This window comes from Sus scrofa, chromosome 16 (assembly GCF_000003025.6).
Source record: "Sus scrofa isolate TJ Tabasco breed Duroc chromosome 16, Sscrofa11.1, whole genome shotgun sequence".
Taxonomy (NCBI): Eukaryota; Metazoa; Chordata; class Mammalia; order Artiodactyla; family Suidae; genus Sus; species Sus scrofa.
Window position 1 is genome coordinate 35,738,839 of NC_010458.4, and position 18,763 is coordinate 35,757,601.

An 18,763-nucleotide genomic window follows, 5' to 3' on the forward strand; every position below is an offset into this window, starting at 1 on the left:
AGTTTTTTGGTTAACTCATTCTGTTATCGTGAGGCCCCGGGAAAATCAAACCTGGCTAGTAATTGCTCGATCTGGATAATATAGTCCATCCCCACAATATTTCAAGGAAGATTTCAATAGCCCCATTTCACAGGTAAGGAAACCAAGGCTTAAATATTGCTCAGAACATGTGCCTGGTAAACAGAGTGGATCCAGGATTCAAACCCAGACCCTCTGATACAGATGCACAGGCTTAATCACTATACCACACTGCCTTCCCCCTTAAGCCACAAGAGCAAAGGGTGGAAAAGATGATTGGTGATTTGCTGGTGTCCATATCACATTCTCACTTTTGATTTCAGCCACCTTTTGGCGGAAAGTTGTGACTCTCTAGCCACAGGATCTCCTCTGAAAGTGTGGGAGCCCACTCAGCCTATGTTGCAGTTGGCTCAGAAACCTTCAGCCAATGAGACATGGGAACCTGGAGATATGCTTTCCAAACAACAATGCTGGAGACACTCACCTGCTTCTCAGAAAACAGCATCACCAGGTTCCCGTTGCCCACAGCAGAAACCAGGATAACATACTCTTTGCCTTCCTGCCACTCTCTCCCCATTCTCTCATTCATTTCTTGAATCAACAGCTTGCATCTGAGATCCCCTGGCAAGCTTGCTATTGGAGAACTAAACTTAAACATCCCACCTTTATGGTCTGATTGACTAGACACTTTCTTATGGCTCCCTCCCAATCCATTATTCAGTCACTTTTAAATCATACCCCAAATTTCAATGATTTTACACTCGATGAAGCCTGAATTTGTTAGCTCTTAATGAAGTCCATTAAGGTGTACATTCCGGAAGGATCTACAAATGTGGAGACGCATTTACACATTTACACGTTACAATTTACCAAGGTGTGAACAGCTAACTCTGCGTTTCCACCTAGATTTTTAGAGAAGTGGCTATTTTTCTGGGAAGGTTCATTCTGCTGACTCATCTATACAGAACACATGGCATGATTTTTGTTTTAAATTATCCGAAGAGATAGTTCTGATCCTCAGATTATCGTTTAGCCAATCCAGACAAGTCTTAAAGCATAATTGACAAGCTCTCTTCATCCACATAAAAATTTCTAAGGCCAGGGTTCCAATCATGGCTCAGCAGAAACAAATCCAACTGGGAACCATGAAGTGGTAGGAATCGATCCCTGGCTGTGCTCAGTGGATTAAGGATCTGGCATTGCCATGAGCTGTGGTGTAGGTTGCAGACGCGGCTCAGATCCCACATTGCTATGGCTCTGGGGTAGGCCGGTGGCTATCGTTCCAATTAGACCCCTGGCCTAGGAACCTCCATATGCCGCGGGAGCAGCCCTAAAAAGTAAGTAAGTAAGTAAATAAATAAATAAATATTTCTAAGGCCAACCCTTTTCTAATCATGTGAACTTAGGCACACTGATGACCTTGTGGGTGACAGTCCCCCAAAGCCCCTGGATATGAGGATATGTCTACAGCAGGAGCAGAGACAGGATGAGAAGAGATACAATGTTCACCAAGTCCAACCCTATCTTTCCACAGATGAAAAAAGCAAATTGCTCAGAGAGTTGTTGGGCTGAGCACCATGCCTCCACCCCAAGCCACTAAGAACTGGAACACCCAGGCCCCCACACTCCGCTGACTTCTCCATGGAAAGCTAATCACTGAGAAAAATCCTTCAGGGTCCCTGTCTCCAGTTGCTCTAAAGTCAGTATGGGATACTGATTTATGTGAATATCATAGAGGCTCCAATCCTGCCGGTGTGAACAGTAATGAAAAAGCCAGAGTTCCTCTGAAATATACCATACAGTCCAGTGGTATAATCATTAATAATCACAGGTTTGCAGAGTTTTAGAGCTGAAAGAGGTCTGGTAGATTGTTATTCACTGTTAGGTGTCATTAATTTTGAAAAACTATGTATTTCTCATAACAACTAGCAAATTATTTATTTGCATTTCTCCAAATATTTTATTTTTCAAGAGAGCAAAAGCAATAAGATTTATTGTGCAATTACTATGTTAACACCTTAAATGTATTATATATTTCCTATGTTGTAGGTACAATTATCATATTCTTTAACCCCTATAGATGCACCATAAACTCAGGGTAATAGGTTAACATTCAAGAAAAATAACAAAATCTATGACTGCAATTCTTCACATAACGAGACATTGCAAACCTTTTTTTTAGTTCTGTGACAGTAATGTCATTTTGGTTTTAAGATCTAATTTCAGTTCACTGATCATTATTGGGGAATGTTTGTTTTTTACGATAAAATATACATAACATAAAATTTACCATCTTAAGAATTTTTAAGTGTACAATTCAGTAAAAGGATATTCACATTGCTGTCCAACAAATTCCAGAAATTTTTCATCTTGCAAAACTGCAACTCTGTACCTATTAAACAACAACTCCCCATTTCCCCCTCCACCTGCCCTTGGCAACCACTATTCTACTTTTTGTTTCTATGACTCTGACTTCTTTAGACACTGCAGGTAAGAGGAGTCATGCAGTATTCCTCTTTTGTGACTGGCTTGTTTCATGTAACTTTAAGTCCTCAAGGTTTATCCATGTTACAGCATATTAGAATTTCCTTCCCTCCTTTTTATGGCTGAATAACATTTCATTGCATGTATATACCACATTTTGTTTATCCACTCACCTGTTGTGGACACTTGGGTTGCTTCTATCTCTTGGCTACTATGATTAATGCTGCTATGAACACGGGTGTACTAGCAAACTACTCTTACATAAAACAAAATGGTTATGATCTGTACTGTCCATTCCAGCTCATGTCTTACATTCCTATTCTCAGCTAACCTCAGTCCCTCTTATCTAGTTATTTATACTTGGAATAAGCTTAGCTGGTTGGCCAGTCATGACCAGGTGTAGCCATTCATCTCACAGCCCAGATGAAGAGGCAGTCTGCCCAGGAGGAAGCAGACTCACAGAGGGCTGGCCTTGCAAAACTCATTTCACAAAGTGATGATAAAGTTCTTTAGGGAGATGATATAAGCATAGTGATTATAAGTATGGGTCTGGCATCAAAATCCCAGCTCCAGCACTTACCAGCTATGTGACCTTCAGAAAGTTACTTAACCTCTCTCAGCCTCAGTTCCTAATGCCTAAAACAGAAGCAGTGATAATAGGATTAATATCCTAGGGTCATGGTAAGAAATAGGTGAAATAATTCAGGGAGTTCTTTTGCAATACAGTAGGTTAAGGATCTGACATTGTCACTGGCCTGGGAATTTCCATATGGTGCCAATATGGCAACAAACAAACAAAAACAACCAAAAAAGACAACCTGAAATAAATGAAATGATCCAGGTAAACAACTTAGCAGAGTACCTGGAATACAGTAAGTCCTCAAGATTTTCCAGCCCTTATTCTGTGGTTATAGGTCACCAATATGAACCCCCTCAATTAGAGATGAGGCTCAAGTTGCTGTGGCTCTGGTGAAGGCTGGTAGCTACAGCTCTGATTCGACCCCTAGCCTGGGAACCTCCATATGCCACAGGTGCGGCCCTAGAAAAGGCAAAAAAAAAAAAAAAAAAAAAAAAAAAGGCTAAATATATAATAAATAAATAAATAAAAAGATGAGGTTCAACAAGATAAAACCACACACACTCTGCCTTGATAGCCGCAGAGCTCTGGGTGAGCAGAGACCCCTTAACTGACATGAAAATCCTAGTGATCAGAGATTTACTATCTTTTTAATCATAGAAGCTTGTTTTATTTCACAACTTTGATTTAAAAACACACACACATACATACTACTTAACCTAAGATTCACCCGTTTAAGTCTACAGCCTTCAAAATAAAAGCTAAGAAACAGGAACTGAAAATATTAAAAAAAAAAATTGAGCAAAACCAAGTAAACATCACAGACATCTTTCTGCTAAGAAAACCCTTGACCTTGCAAGTGCATCTTAAATCTTGTTTAAAACGTATTTGGTTGATTGGCTTTTTTGCTGTTGAGTTGTATAAGAATATATAAGTTGCTTATATATTCTAAAGATTAAGCCCTTGTCCGTTGCATCATTTGAAACTATTTTCACCCATTCTGTGAGTTGTCTTTTTGTTTTCTTCCTGGTTTCCTTTGCTGTGCAAAAGCTTTTCAATTTGATTAGGTCCCATTGGTTTATTTTTGCTCTTATTTCTGTTGCTTTGGGAGACTGACCTGAGAAAATATTCATGATGTTGATGTCAGAGGTGTTTTGCCTATGTTCTCTTCTAGGAGTTTGATGGTGTCTTGTCTTATATTTAAGTCTTTCAGCCATTTGGAGTTTATTTTTGTGTATGGTGTGAGGGTGTGTTCTAATTTCATTGCTTTGCATGTAGCCGTCCAGGTTTCCCAGCAATACTTGCTGAATAGAATTTCTTTTTCCCATTTTATGTTCTAATGGGCAAAAGACCTGAATTGACTGTTTTCCAAGGAAGATATACAGATGAACAATAAGCACATGAAAAAATGCTCAACATCGCTGATTATAAGAGAAATGCAAATCAAAACTGCCATGAGATACCACCTCACACCAGTCAGAATGGCCATCATTAATAAGTCCACAAATAATAAGTGCTGGAGGGGGTGTGGAGAAAAGGGAACCCTCCTGCACTGCTGGTGGGAATGTAAATGGTACAGCCACTATGGAGAACAGTTTGGAGATACCTTAGAAATCTATACATAGAACTTCCATATGACCCAGCAATCCCATCTTGGGCATATATCCGGACAAAACTCTACTTAAAAGAGACACATGCACCCACATGTTCATTGCAGCCCTATTCACAATAGCCAAGACGTGGAAACAACCCAAATGTCCATCAACAGATGATTGGATTAGGAAGAAGTGGTATGTATATCTACAAAATGGAATACTACTCAGCCATAAAAAAGAATGACATAATGCCATTTGCAGCAACATGGATGGAACTAGAGACTCTCATCACACTGAGTGAAACGAGTCAGAAAGACACCATACAATATCACTTATAACTGGAATCTAATATATAGCAAAAATGAACATTTACACAGAAAAGAAAATCATGGACTTGAAGAATAGACTTGTGGCTGCCCAATGGGTAGAGGGAGGGAGTGGGAGGGATCAGGAACTTGGAGTTATCAGTTACAACTTGGAATGGATTTACATGGAGATCCTGCTGAGTAGCATCAAGAACTATATCTAGATATTTATATTGCAACAGAACAAAGGGTGGGGAAAAAATGTATACATGTAAGAATAACGTGATCCCCATGCAGTACAGTGGGGAAAAAAATAAAAATTAAAAAAAAAAATTAAGGAGTTCCCTTCATGGCACAGTAGTTAATGAATCTGACTAGGAACCATGAGGTTGCCAGTTCAGTCCCTGCCCTTGCTCAGTGGGTTAATGATCCAGCATTGCCGTTGCCGTGAGCTGTAGGGTAGGTTGCAGACGCAACTCAGATCCCGCGTTGCTGTGGCTCTGGTGTAGGCCGGCGGCTACAGCTCCGATTCGACTCCTAGCCTGGGAACCTCCATATGCCGTGGGAGCGGCCCAAGAAATAGCAAAAAGACCAAAAAAATAAAATAAATGTATTTGGTTTTCTTCTTCTGTATCAAGTGTGGATCATCACAGTCATCACACAAAGACCATTGCATTTGGAATAATGATTCATGCTTTTACTTGGCCTTTTCTTGGGCTGAACTGCAGCATTTCTGCCTTTGCAGTTCTGACTGATTTAGCGTTTAATACATTTGCAATTCATTGGACAGCAGCCCAAAGCTTCAGGGCAGCTTGGGGCCACATTATGATAAAATCGAGAAGTTTTCCCTCCATCACCCTGTATTTGAGCAATTCCCAGGCCCAGAGAGGAGCCTTCTAGCTCTAGTGTCTTCTCTAAGCCCCTGGATCCTAGCATCTCTCTTTTTTTTTTTTAATTGTACAGTTGCATTATTTAATTATAATTATCATAAATTCTTTGATGGAGAGGAAATCAGAATCAGTTCTAAGAAGACTTCAGCATTCCAAGAATGATGTCAAATGACCCCCTTCATGGTGGATTATGCACTTATTTACTATGAGATATATTTCTTCGTCAGAGATTCCTTGTTTGTGTATCAATTGTAGGTTTTTGGTTTGCAGTTATTCTGAAGTTTTGATACAAGAGTCTATATGTATATGAGATTGTTTTAAGTTGGTCTCTTAATTGCAAGTTCATCTCCAGTGTCCTGCATTTGTACCCACCTCTTCTCATGATTTCTGATTTTGATAGTACAATTGTGCACGGATGATTTTGTATCTTTACTGTATACATACCTTTACTGATGAGCCTTGTCATTTGTGGAATTTTGTTTCCTGTTGCTGTCTTTTCTGCCTAGAGAAGTTCCTTTAGTATTTGTTGTAAGGATGGTTTAGTGTTGCTGAATTCTCTCAACTTTTGCTTATCTGTTAAAGTTTTTATTTCTCCTTCAAATCTGAATGAGAGCCTTGCTGGGTAAAGTAATCTTGTTGGAGGTTTTTTCCTTTCATCATGTTAAGTATATCATGCCACTCCCTTCTGGCCTGCAGAGTTTCTGCTGAAACATCTGCCAGATATCCTTATTGGGGTTCCCTTGTATGTTACTTGTTTCTTTTCCCTAGCTGCTTTCAAGATTTTCTCTCTGTCTTTAATTTTGGTTAGTTTGATTAATATGTGTCTCAGTGTATTCCTCCTTGGGTTTATTTTATATGGTACTGTTGTGCTTCCTGGATTTGAGTGAGTGGTTCCTTTCCCATGTTAGGGACGTTTTAGGCTATTATCTCTTGGAATATTTTCTCTGTCCCCTTCTCTCTCTTTCTCCTTCTGGCACCCCTATAATATGGATGTTGTTGCGTTTCATGTTGTCCAGAGTTCTCTGAGACTCTCCTCATTTGTTTTCAATCTTTTTTTCTCTTTTCTGTTCCACACCCATAATTTCTACCAATCTGTCCTCCACCTCGCTTATTTGTTCTTCTGCCTCCTGTATTCTGCTGTTAGCTGCTTCTAGTGAGTTTTTTATTTCAGTTATTGTATTTTGCATCTCTTCTTGTTTAAGTTGTATATCTTGTATCTCTTTGGTCAGTGTTTCCTGTAAGTTATCCATCTTTGCCTCCAGTTTATATCCAATGCCTTGCATCATCTTCAGCATCAACAATCTAAAGTCTTTTTCCTGGAGGCTGAGAATCTCCTCATGCTTAGCTGATTTTCTGGGGTTTTTCTTTCTCCCTCTTCTGAGTTATAGTTCTCTGTCTTTTCATTTTTATAGGTTTTTGGTGTGGTGACCTTTTTACAGATAATAGGGTTGTGGTTGCACTTACTTCTGGTGTCTGCCCCCCTTGTGGCTGAAGTTGGTGGGGGGGCTTGCTGTAGGCTTCTTGATGGGAGGGGCTGATGCCTGCCCACTGGTAGGTGGAGCTGATTCTAATCCCTCTGGTGGGTGGGGCTTAGTTCTGGATGGGATTAGAGGCAGCTGTGTGCCTGAGGGGTCTTTAGGTAGCCTGTTTACTGAGGGGCGGGGCTGTGATCCCATCTGGGTTGTTGTTTGCCCTGGGGCTTCTCAGTGCTGACTGATGGGTGGGGGCAGATTTTCCCAAAATGGCCACCTCCAGAGAAAGGCATGGCTGCTGAATATTCCAGAGAGCTTTGCTTTCAATGTCCCTCCCTCACAACGAGCCACATTCACCCCTGTTTTCCCAGGATGTCCTCCAAGAACTGCAGTCAGGTTTGACCCAGATTCCTATGAAGACCTTGCTCTGCCCTGGGATCCAGTGTATGTGAAAGTCCATGTGTGCCTTTTAAGAATGGGGTCTCTGTTTCCCCCAGTCCTGTGGAGCTCCTGTGCACAAGCCCCACTGGCCTTCAATGCCAGATGCTCCACAGGCTCTTTCTCCCAGTGCCAGATCTCTGCACATGAGGGTTTGATGTGGGGCTCAGAACTCTCACTCCTGTAGGTGAGTCTCTCTCTGTGAACCAGTTAGTTTTCAGTCTGTGGAGCTTCCCACCTGGGAGGTATGGGGTTGTTTATATCACGAAATCACCCCTTCTACCTCTTGATGTGGCCTCCTCTTTTTCTTCTGGAGTAGGGTATCTTTTTTAAGGTTTCCGGTCCATTTGGGTGGGGATTGCTCAGCTTTTAGATGTGAATTTTGTTGTTTTTAGGAGAGAAGTTGAGCTCTAGTCCTTCTATTCTGCCATCTTAATCCTCTCAATCCTAGCATCTTTTAAGCACGTGGTATGCTTCTGCTTCCTCTAGCGTCCTAAACAACTTAAGGAACCTACACAGCCCTCCTTCATTGATCAGATTTATATTCCACAACATCCAGGGTTCACAAGGAAAGCCACACTAGAGACTTCTTCACTGGTGATACCCTCAGGCTAAGAACCACCCAGCGTGTGAATGGTTAGCAACCATGGTTAGCATTACACTCCCCTGCAGCACTTTAGTGTAAAACTGTGGATGCCTGTAAGTCAACCTATACCATCTAAAACTGAACTTTGGGGATGGCTTCAGCAGTTCTCAGGAGCTCTGCAGGTGGCCGTGATGAATAATAAGGTTGAGAACCTCTCCCTTAACCAAAACAGCAAGTCAGAGCTACAGCACCACCGGGCACTGTGCTCCAAGGAAAGTCACGTGCAAGCTGAAGGGTTGAATCCTTCAAGCCATGTTGTGGATTTCAATAATTGACCCCAGTTCACCACTAAGGGGTAAGAGGTCCTTTCCCAGCTCTTCTAGACATCAAACCCACATGACTGGTTTCTACCTGGGGCTGCTGAGGCCTGATTCACATTCCAGCTAACTTCATACCCTGAGTGTTCATCTTATCCAGCCAAACTCGGCTTCCAGTCTGTCTGCAGTGACTACACCAGCACGACGCAACTGTACTGAAGAGTAAGCAAAGTCAGAGAGAATCAAGTTCAGTCATGTCTCTTAGGAGATCTCAGCGGCCACCAGCAGGGTTCTTCATAAGCTGAAGGACCAGTAAACATGAAATAGTCAAGACCCAGGAAGCAGGCCAACCATAGAGCTGGGTATATCAAAGAAAGATGAAGGAGGCAGGCATGCTGAAGATGTTCAAAAGAAAGACTAGAGTATAAATCTAGGCCATCTCAGTACAATCAGAGTGGCAGGCAAATAACCAAGGTGGAGATTGGATGGAGAAGCAGGGCGGCCTGGTGTGTCCAAATTGGGCTCTGGTGATAAACTGCCTGGATTGAATCCTGGCTGTGAGCCATGATTTGGGGGCTGCGAAAAACCAAACCAAACCGTCTACACCTCAGTTTTCTCATCTGCAGAATGGGAATAATATTACCTTTCTTGTAGGGTTATTAAATATGATAGGGACAATATTATTCTAAGAAAAAGAGGCAGCTCCTGGGACCCACAACAGAAGCTAAGTCAAAAGGAAACAAAAGGACAGTTACCAGTCAGAGTAGGCCCTGCAGTAAAAAGCAGGGTCCCCACGATGGCAACAGACTAGAACTCTCAGTTCTTGTTTCTCTGTAAAAACAGGGTTGGCTCTAGAACTTTGGGCAGGCTGGACAGCTGTGGCCTTAGCTGCAGAAGTTAGAGGCCTGGAGGTGAGGGGGCCAAGCCGACCATTATCCTGATTGCCTTGGCTCAGGTTTGAATGTAGATCACTCTCTGGGACTCCCAGAGGCCACTTTCCCTTCAATTCACAAGTTCTTCCCAGTGTTGCCCTTCCCTTCAGGAATCACTTTCTTAAAATAAATAACTCCTAGGATCTTCCACCTCCACTCACAGGTTCTCATTTTTGCCCTGGCCAGTGGCCTCCCTCCTGTCCTATAGCTGTTCAGTCATTGTGGTTTCTCTAGCACCTCCTCTGTGTTGCTCAGTCTCCCCTTTAAACAGGCCCACGGAGTCCCCAGATTCCAAAAGAAAGCTTTCTTCACTACCCTTTCTCCCCACCCCTACCCAGTCCCACACCCTGCCTACCCGCTACCAGCCAGGGTCTTATTAGCCTCCAACTCAGCCTATAAAGACTCCATTTAGGAATCCTCATACATATTTCCATGTTAATAACACCCACCATCTTCCCTGGAAAGTTCCCATTAGCTTTTCCTTAAGTACTCAAAATACAGTAAGACTTCACATTCATGTCTTAACACAGAAACCTCTGTCCTGCTGGCTCTTCAGTTCACTGTCATTAGGGGGAAGGGAAGCATCTGACAATACTCTGAAAACAAACCAAATCAGGAAGTGGATAAATGGGGACATTTTTCTAAGCGTGTTTGTTTCTGACCTTCTCCCCTCCACCCCTTCAGAGCTGACATACCCAGCAGATTGGACCCGTCCTCTGCTTCTCATTGCAACACAGAGATATGTGGAGACTGTCTCCAGCACAGACCAATAGACCTGTTCTCTTCCAGGGCAAAGCTTGAAGCTTTAATCCAGCCATTTCACAAAGTCATTGTAGGGCAGTTACAGATCTGTGATAAGGAGACCCAGGCAGGAGAGATGGAACCACCCAAAGGCATCAGTATAGCTAGACAGCAAGAGGCCCCCATGGGAGAAGGCCAAGAGGCAATTATCCACTTGGCAGAAAGTACTCCTATCTGTGCCTGCAGGGTTCTATCCCTTGCTTATTTTCTGCGCTCGTGCATAGGAACCAAGGGAGAAAATTGAATAATGATACTGTGGTCAGCCTCACTCTTGGGTTAGGCAGTATTGGGAGAACATTCCCATTTTACAAATATAGCAATTCTTAGACTATTTTCAGAGTTAAAGCGATCTCAGGAATTTCTCCCACTGTGTCATTTTAGAGTTGAAGTAATGAGAGCTCAAGAAGTAAATGGACCCACTAAGGGTCACTAGAACAGAACAGGAACTGGCTTCTCGCTTCCTGTGTTCTAGCCATTGCACCATACCATCTCACAAACAGTTTCATCTTGCTATGTACAAATTGAATTTTTTAAATGTAAACATATGGCAGGGACTGAAAGAGAACATGAGTGGATTTTTTTTTTCCTTGAAAAGTATTTGTAATGCCAAAATGTTTTTACAAGTAATATATATACCTGAATTGTTCTTAGAGAATGAGAAGGCATTAAGGATCAAAGAAGTTATTTCACTGCAGAGAAGAAAAGAGGAAGAAAGTCATGGTGGATGTCTGCAGAAAACCAGAATGAAAGGTTAAATAGTACTGACATTGAAGACAGGATGAAGAAGGGAAGAATGGGGCTGAAAAAGGACATCCAAGGAAGAAGGATATAAGAGATCCCAAGAGAAGAAAGACCCCAGAGAATCCCAAGGAAGTACTTTGGTTGGTACTGTGTGAGAATTCTAAGTGTTAGAAATTTAAAATACTGTGAGTAATGGAAGAGGACAATGAGGAAATGACCTCTGCTAAGCAAGTGATTTACATATTTTCTCATTCAATTCTCACACAATATCATAAAAAGTTACTATTAGATCCATTTTATAGATGAGAAACTGTGTCTCATTGAAGTTAAATAGCCTATGGTCACAAAACTAAAATGTAGTAAAGCCAAGATTCTGCTCAGGATTGACACCAAAACCCATCTAGCAATCTAAGTCATGGCTTCCTTTCCACTGGAAATTTTAACAGAGTTGTAGTGCAGAGGAAAAATCTTATAGCTACATTTTTTGAAAAATAGCACCTAAATGTCATATTAATGTATCTAACATCACAACCTGAAAATGCTCTATTCTACTAACTTTTACTTTGGGTCAGAAGAATTATCTCCAAGCATTATAAGAACTTGAATTTGGGTTTTGGGCCAATTGAAAAATGATTTACATGGGAGGTCCTTTAATTTACCCAAGTGATTAAAAAAACAAAACAAAGATTCTATCAAGAGTTCATTCCCACCTTTCAAAGTAAGACAGTGTGAGTCCTTACTTAGCAGCAATGATTTATGTTTCTGCCTCATTTCAATTCTAATTAGGTTTCAGAAGTCCTAGCACCTATTCAGTTTCAATTTCTTCATTCTTATGCATTTGTTAATTAAAGGTTGATCATGTTTTCAATATAATTAGTTAGCTCCAAATAGTTTAATAGTTCTTCTATTAAGAATACACCATTATGGGATTTCCCTTGTGGTGCAGCAGACTAAGGATCCAGGGCTGTCACTGTAAGCACTTGGGTCACTGTTGTGGCATGGGTTTGATCCCAGCCCTGGAACTTCTGCATGCCAAAGGCACAGTCAAGAGAAGGAAGGAAGGAAGGAAGGAAGGAGGAAGGAAGGAAGGAAGGAAGGAAGGAAGGAAGGAAGGAAGAAGAAAGAAAGAAAGAAAGAAAGAAAGAAAGAAAGAAAGAAAGAAAGAAAGAAAGGAGGGAGGAAGAAAGAAGGGATGGAGGGAGGGAGGGAAGGAGAGAGGGAAGGAGGGAGAGAGGGAAGGAAGGGAAAAGAAAAGAAGAAAGGAGGAAAGGAAGGAAGGAAGGAGGAAGGAAGGAGGGAGGGAAGGAAGGAAGGAAAAAGAAAGAAAAGGAAAAGAATATACCACCAGATACTGGGAAAATGCCAAAGAATTGATTAAAAGTTCAGAATCCCTTGCTAGTTTACTTTATTCTAAGGAAAATGGGCATGTGGTAAAAACTTCTTTGGGAGGTATGTTTTGCTCTCTCTTAGGATTACTGCTCAGCAGGAAATTAATTTAATTTTCATTATCTTTTAAGCAGTTTCTTTGGTTCTATAGATCACTTCTTAATCTCCCCTAACCCCCCCCAGAATATTTTAGTATCAAAATAACTGAGCTGATGTAATTTTTTTAAAGTCCTAATATAAAAGACTTTTAAGAGTTACAAGTTGATTTTAATATATTTTGTTGATTTCAATAGATTAATCATGATTTTAAATGACCGTGAAAAAGTAGGGAAGGAATTGAAGAAGGCAAGAATATAAGAAAGGAGTTTCCTCAGTAAGACAATTTTTTGTTATTTTTTGTAACCCAAGAGTGAATTCACTTTTTTATTCATTTCCACATTATCTTATAAACATATTTTGAGGTGTTATTTTTAGGTGTTTTTAATTTGTCTAGTCTAATACACAATCTAAAATTTTTCCACTTAGGGTGTGACAATGCTTAAAAACAAGACCAAAACAAACCCTTTTTCCTGTTCTGTTTAAGGTGGGTGGATCAAAGAATGTCTGAGCAGATAAGAGAACTTCAGACTTTGGCAGCCCCAGTTTACTAAGGAGAATAAAAAGGAGGGTTCTTATAATCATGGCTGTAAACAGTTTCTTACCCAAAAACGCAGGAGAATTCTCCAAACAATTGTTGGTAAATGTTCAATTCAGTTTGCTACATTTCCCATCTTCACAGTTTTCAAAGGCTACAGATTTGCAACTTTACAGGGTAGGAAGATGTTGAAACTCTAGTTCCATTTATTCTTGGCCAAGTCCAGCAGTCTGGTTCCTGGGATGGGAACAGGGGAGGGTCAAACTGTTGAAATAATTTCTGATGATTTCCTCATCATTCAAGCTCCTCAGAGAAGGAATTTAAAATCTTTATTGTTGTTGTTTTAAGTATAAGTCTAGAATACAACTAAGAAAAAATGTTTTATTTTAGTTTGCATTTTGGCAGCCAAGGTCAAGGTGTTCTGATTCTGTAGATTGAGTCCTACCTTTCTTCTTGGATAACTTTTGTGTGGTTGGTTGGTTGTTTTTTTTGTTTGTTTGTTTTGTTTTATCCTGAGCACTTTGATGCTTTGAAAGAAATTTGAGACCTGTTAGCAAGAAAAAAAGGAAGAAGTGTATTAGTTGAGTATATGTATTAGTTGAGTATATGTATTAGTTATCTATTGCTCTACAGCAAATTAGCCCCCAAATTTCCAGCTTAAAGTAATAAACACATATGATCTGACAGTTTCTAAGGAAGAAGATGCAGAAACTGCTCACCTGGGGGTTCTGGTTCAGAGTTGTTCATGAAATTACAATCAAGTTGTCAGCCAGGGCTGCTGTTACCTGAAGGCTCAGGATCCATTTCAAGCACACACACACGACAGTTGACAGGCCTCAGTTCCTTGCTGGCTGTTACTAGAAATTCCATTTCCTTACCTTCCGGGCCTCTCCCTAAGGCTGCTCACAACAGGCCTTGTTTCCCTCAGAGTAAGTAACCAAAGAGAGAGAAAGAGAGAGAAACTCTGTGTGTGTGTGTGTGTGTGTGTGTGTGTGTGTGTGTGTGTGTGCGCACAAGAGAGAAACAGACTGACAGACACAACATGGCCACCATGGAAGTCACAGTCTTTTATAACATTCCTTTACTTATGCTATATCTTATTGCTTACACAGACCACCCTGGCACAGGGTAGCAGGGGCTTACATGAAGGCTCGAACACCAGGAGGTGGGTATTTGGAGGCCATCTTGGAGGCTGGCTACCACAGAAGGCAACTGGCAATATAAATAATCTATATTTTTTAGATTCCACATATAAGTGATATCCAATGATATTTGTCTCTGTCTGACTTACTTCACTTAACACCCATATTGCTGCAAATGGCATTATTTTCATTCTTTTTTTACAGCTGAATAGTATTCCATTACACACACACACACACACACCCACACACACCCACACACACACCCCATATCTCTTTATCCATTCATCTGTCAATGGACATTTAGGTATTTAAGTTGTTTACATGTCTTGGCTATTGTAAATGGTGCCACAATGAACATTGGGGTGCATGTATCTTTTCAAATCAGTCTTCCAAATTGCCTTTATTGTAAACAAAATATTAGAAAATGGAAAAAATGAAACTGTGGGTAGTGTTAAAAAAGTATTGTTCTCTAAATTTAATATGAGCAAAAGAGAAATAGAAATCTTCAGGAAAGCCAAAAGCAGTAAATCCTTAATGTCAACTCAGACATTAGGTTTAAGCTGGTTGACCTTGGATGCAATTATACAAAACATACCCATGCAGGTACAAACACAGAAAAGGACAAGGAAAAATATATGAAAAAATATAGAAGTATGCAGTTGAGACACAAAGACTGTGTCTCAAAGAAAGGTAAAATTAGAAATGTTTTCATTTTTTCTGACTTTTGAGGAGTGAAAACCTTCTCAGAACATATGAGCCTATCTTTTGACCTTTGTGTCAGACTTTCCCATTAGTTTTGGTGTACAAACTACATAGAGAATTAGAACTTGCTTGCCTATATTCCCCTAAATTTTTCTGGTTTTATCATCCCATATCTAAAATTCCCCACATTTCAATGGCTAGTCAGACCCTAATCAAAAACTGAAAGTGTTTTTAAAGCCATTGGGCTCTTGCCAAACAGAATATTTGGATTTCTATCAAAGTGGCCTTTCTTCACCTAAGTTCTCAAAAATCTCATCTCTCAAGTATCTTCTAAATGAGCTGTTTTGTGTGTTATATTTAGCCTAAGGCAAAGGTCATTTGCTTTACCATCAGCGCCATGTCTCAGTTTGTTGACATTTCAATTGATTTCAGAGACCTCAAATATCTACACGTTGGCTATAACATTTCATTAAGGCATATCATATCTTCTTAACTATGCCCCTAGAAAGAAACAATAAAAAATTAATGAATTAGCCTCTACTTATAAGGAAGACAAAGACCTTAGCTATTGAATTATGCCACCTAAAAATGAATATTATAGATTAAATTATTGCCCCCCACTTGCAAGAAAAATACATGTTGAAGTCCTAACCCCCACTATCTCAGTAGGTGACCTTATTTGAAAATAGGGTCACTGCAGATGTAATTCATTAAGATGAGGTTATGATGGAATAGGATGGGCCCCTAATCCAATGTGACGGGTATCCTTAGAAGAAGAGAGCCATGTGAAGACTGGGAGAATGCCATGTGAAGACAGAGGGTTAGAATGTGCATCTTCAAACCAAGGAATGCTTGGGGATCCTAGAATTTAAGAGAGCAATGAACAGATTCTCTCTCAGAGCTTTCGAAAGAAACCAGGTCTGCCCACACCTAAATTATTAAGCTTCTAGCCTACAAACGGTGAAAGAATCAACATCTATTGATTAAGTCACTTGGTGGTAGTACTTTGTTTGCAGCCCTAGCAAATCAATACACTGAGCTAGTGTCTTATTGTCTAGTCTAGTTCCCACAATGCCTGTAGGTAAATTAACTCCTGGGCTGCTCTGGGCAGACCACTGAAGACTTCTGTGCCTCTCTATGGTCTTCAGCATGGCTCCAAGGCTGCTGCCTGCCTTGCAGACAGGTTTTACTTTGCCTGTTTTTGTTTTTTAATTTACTTTGGCTTCAATTATCAAGCTGAGAAATTTCCCATTAAAATCTGGATTCCAGCTTCTCTTGAAAAATCAGAAATTCTGGCAGCAAACTCAAACTCAATATTATTTTTATACCTGCTTTACCTTCTTCCAACCTTAAATAAGTCTCACTTATCTATTTAGGCCCTATCACAGTGGTACTCCACCTTCAGTAGGCATCAGAATCATGAGGAAGACTTGTTAAATCCCAGTTTGCTGGGTCTCACCATAGAGTTACTGATGTGGCAGGTCCAGGGTAAGGCCAAAAATTTGCATTTCTAGAATTTCCCAGGTGACACTGTAGCCACTAGTTCCAGAACACACCTTGAGAATGTCTGCCCTACAACATGATGTAGGGCCTTGCACATAAAATGGGCTCAATAAGCTACTGAATTATTATAGTTATTGCACAAAGATTATGGGTACACAAATACCATTTGCAACTTCCAATTTCATCATTCATTACGACTTTGCACAAGTTACCAAATTTCCTTATACCTCTTAGATCCTTGATTGTATAATGAGAAAAAGAATAGAATTTGCAGAGTTCCCGTCATGGCTCAGTGGTTAACAAATCCGACTAGGAACCATGAGGTTGTGGGTTCGATCCCTGGCCTTGCTCAGTGGGTTGGGGATCCGGCGTTGCCGTGAGCTGTGGTGTAGGTTGCAGACGCAGCTCAGATCCCGCATTGCTGTGGCTCTGGCATAGGCTGGCGGCTATGGCTCCGATTCGACCCCTGGCCTGAGAACCTCCATGTGCCATGGGAGCGGTCCAAGAAATGGCAAAAAGACAAAAAAAAAAAAAAAAAAAAAAAAAAAAAAGAATAGAATTTGTATATCTCAAAAGGCTTTTCGCAATATTAAATAAGATAATACATGTAAAATACTGCAGCTGAGTCAGTGCTCACTAAACACGGGCTGTTACTACTATTTATTTATTCTCTCCTTTCTTGTTCCATAAGTTTGAAGCTCTCGTTTTCCTTTATGTAACACCCCTCTGCATCCTCACCAATATTTAAAGCTGTGCCTCATGCATAACAGGTACTGAATAAATATTACCTGAATGAATAAATGAAGAAACTAACGTGGACTCAAATTGCATGGGCCAAACATGTCAATTAGGACAACCAAGCTCTGTCGACACTTTCTAGAGAACTTATAATTAATTACAATGCAAAGCCAAATTAAAATGGGTATTCTCACATTAAAGTATAAACTCAGAGATGATTGGTGAATGTAATAATTCTCCAAAAGGGCATTCACAGCCGTTTGCACATGATCTCGATGCCAGGCACTGGTCTCTGTTCTCCATGCTTACACATCTATTGAATCAGGCCTCGTTGATGTTAGACCTCAAGTTGATGTATTAGTTAGCAATTACATTTGGCTACTTGTGACAGAGATGCCAAAAATAATGACCTAAACACACAAAGGTATTTTCTCCCACAAGGAAAACCAGAGGAGGCAAGTCAGGGCTGGTGTGATTAACTCAGCAAAATCTTCATCAACTGAGATGCCTTCTCTCTTCCCGCTCCACATCTCACCCCTCAGGGCTGTCTTCAAGGTCACCTTGGAGTCCAAGAAGGCTAATTGGGGCACTAGCCTCATATCAGCTTTCTAGCCTGCAGGGAGATGAGAAGGGCCAAAGTGTCCTCCCTTGCTTTTCAGAAGCCTTCCTGGAAGTCCCACAGAACACTCTGCCCAAATCCACTCAGTTGAAAGTGGTCACATGGCCACAACCACCTCAAGAGAAACTTGATCTTCAAGCTAAACACCTTGCTGCCCAGGAAAAGCCAGCTACTTTTAATAAGGAGGGAGAGAGCCCATTTAGAGCATTCGCCACATCTGCAATAGCTAATACACATACACGTACCCACAGGTAGGCACACGCACCCTTTGTCCTGGGCTCCCACGGAACAACAAATCACACGTTTGGAACACATTTCAAATCTGTCAAGTAAGCTACTGTGAGTGTAGGTTTCACTGATACATTTTCGATCTCACCTTTTTGATGAGGCAAAACATGAACCTTAACGGTATCTCAGCCTTGGGGAAGCAGCTGGCCAGCGGGGCCACATGCTGTCTGTCTGAGGCGTGTGAATTTGGATCACACACCGTGATGATGCTGGCAGTGGGAATAAAAATAAGTATCTCCAACACCCTCCCACATTGTGATTATAGTATTCAAATCTTGAGCCCGGGGGTGGTGAAAGCAAACAGCGGGAGAATAAACACACTGTAACACCTCCTTCAAGGAAAGCTGATAGGATCTGAAAAAACAGGAGACATCATTTAGTAGGAAACTCTCTGTCTGACTCTCTCCCTTTCTCTCCCCCCTCCCTCCTCCCATTATCTAAAATGTATCAGTGCTACAGTTTTGATTAACTTTTGTGACTTAAATTGTAAAGCACCTGTATGCAAACCACCAAAGAGCACCTTCTCCACAGAAACACCCTAAGCCATCAGCTAACCTGGATTTTCAGTTCCTCCGTGTTGGAGCTTCCCAAGGCA

At 40.9% G+C, this 18,763-nt stretch overlaps 1 long non-coding RNA gene across 2 annotated transcripts; it reads right to left on the reverse strand.

The window, feature by feature from the left end:
- On the reverse strand, positions 1,326–16,804 carry LOC110257289. 2 transcript variants are annotated; one of them, XR_002339709.1, is made up of 4 exons: positions 15,408–16,804; positions 13,622–13,723; positions 13,244–13,413; positions 1,326–3,138 (listed from the first exon to the last, which is right to left on the reverse strand). It is a non-coding gene; the product is annotated as an uncharacterized LOC110257289 (long non-coding RNA). The 2 variants fall into 2 exon arrangements; XR_002339708.1 differs by lacking the exon at positions 15,408–16,804 and having other exon boundaries at positions 13,622–14,179.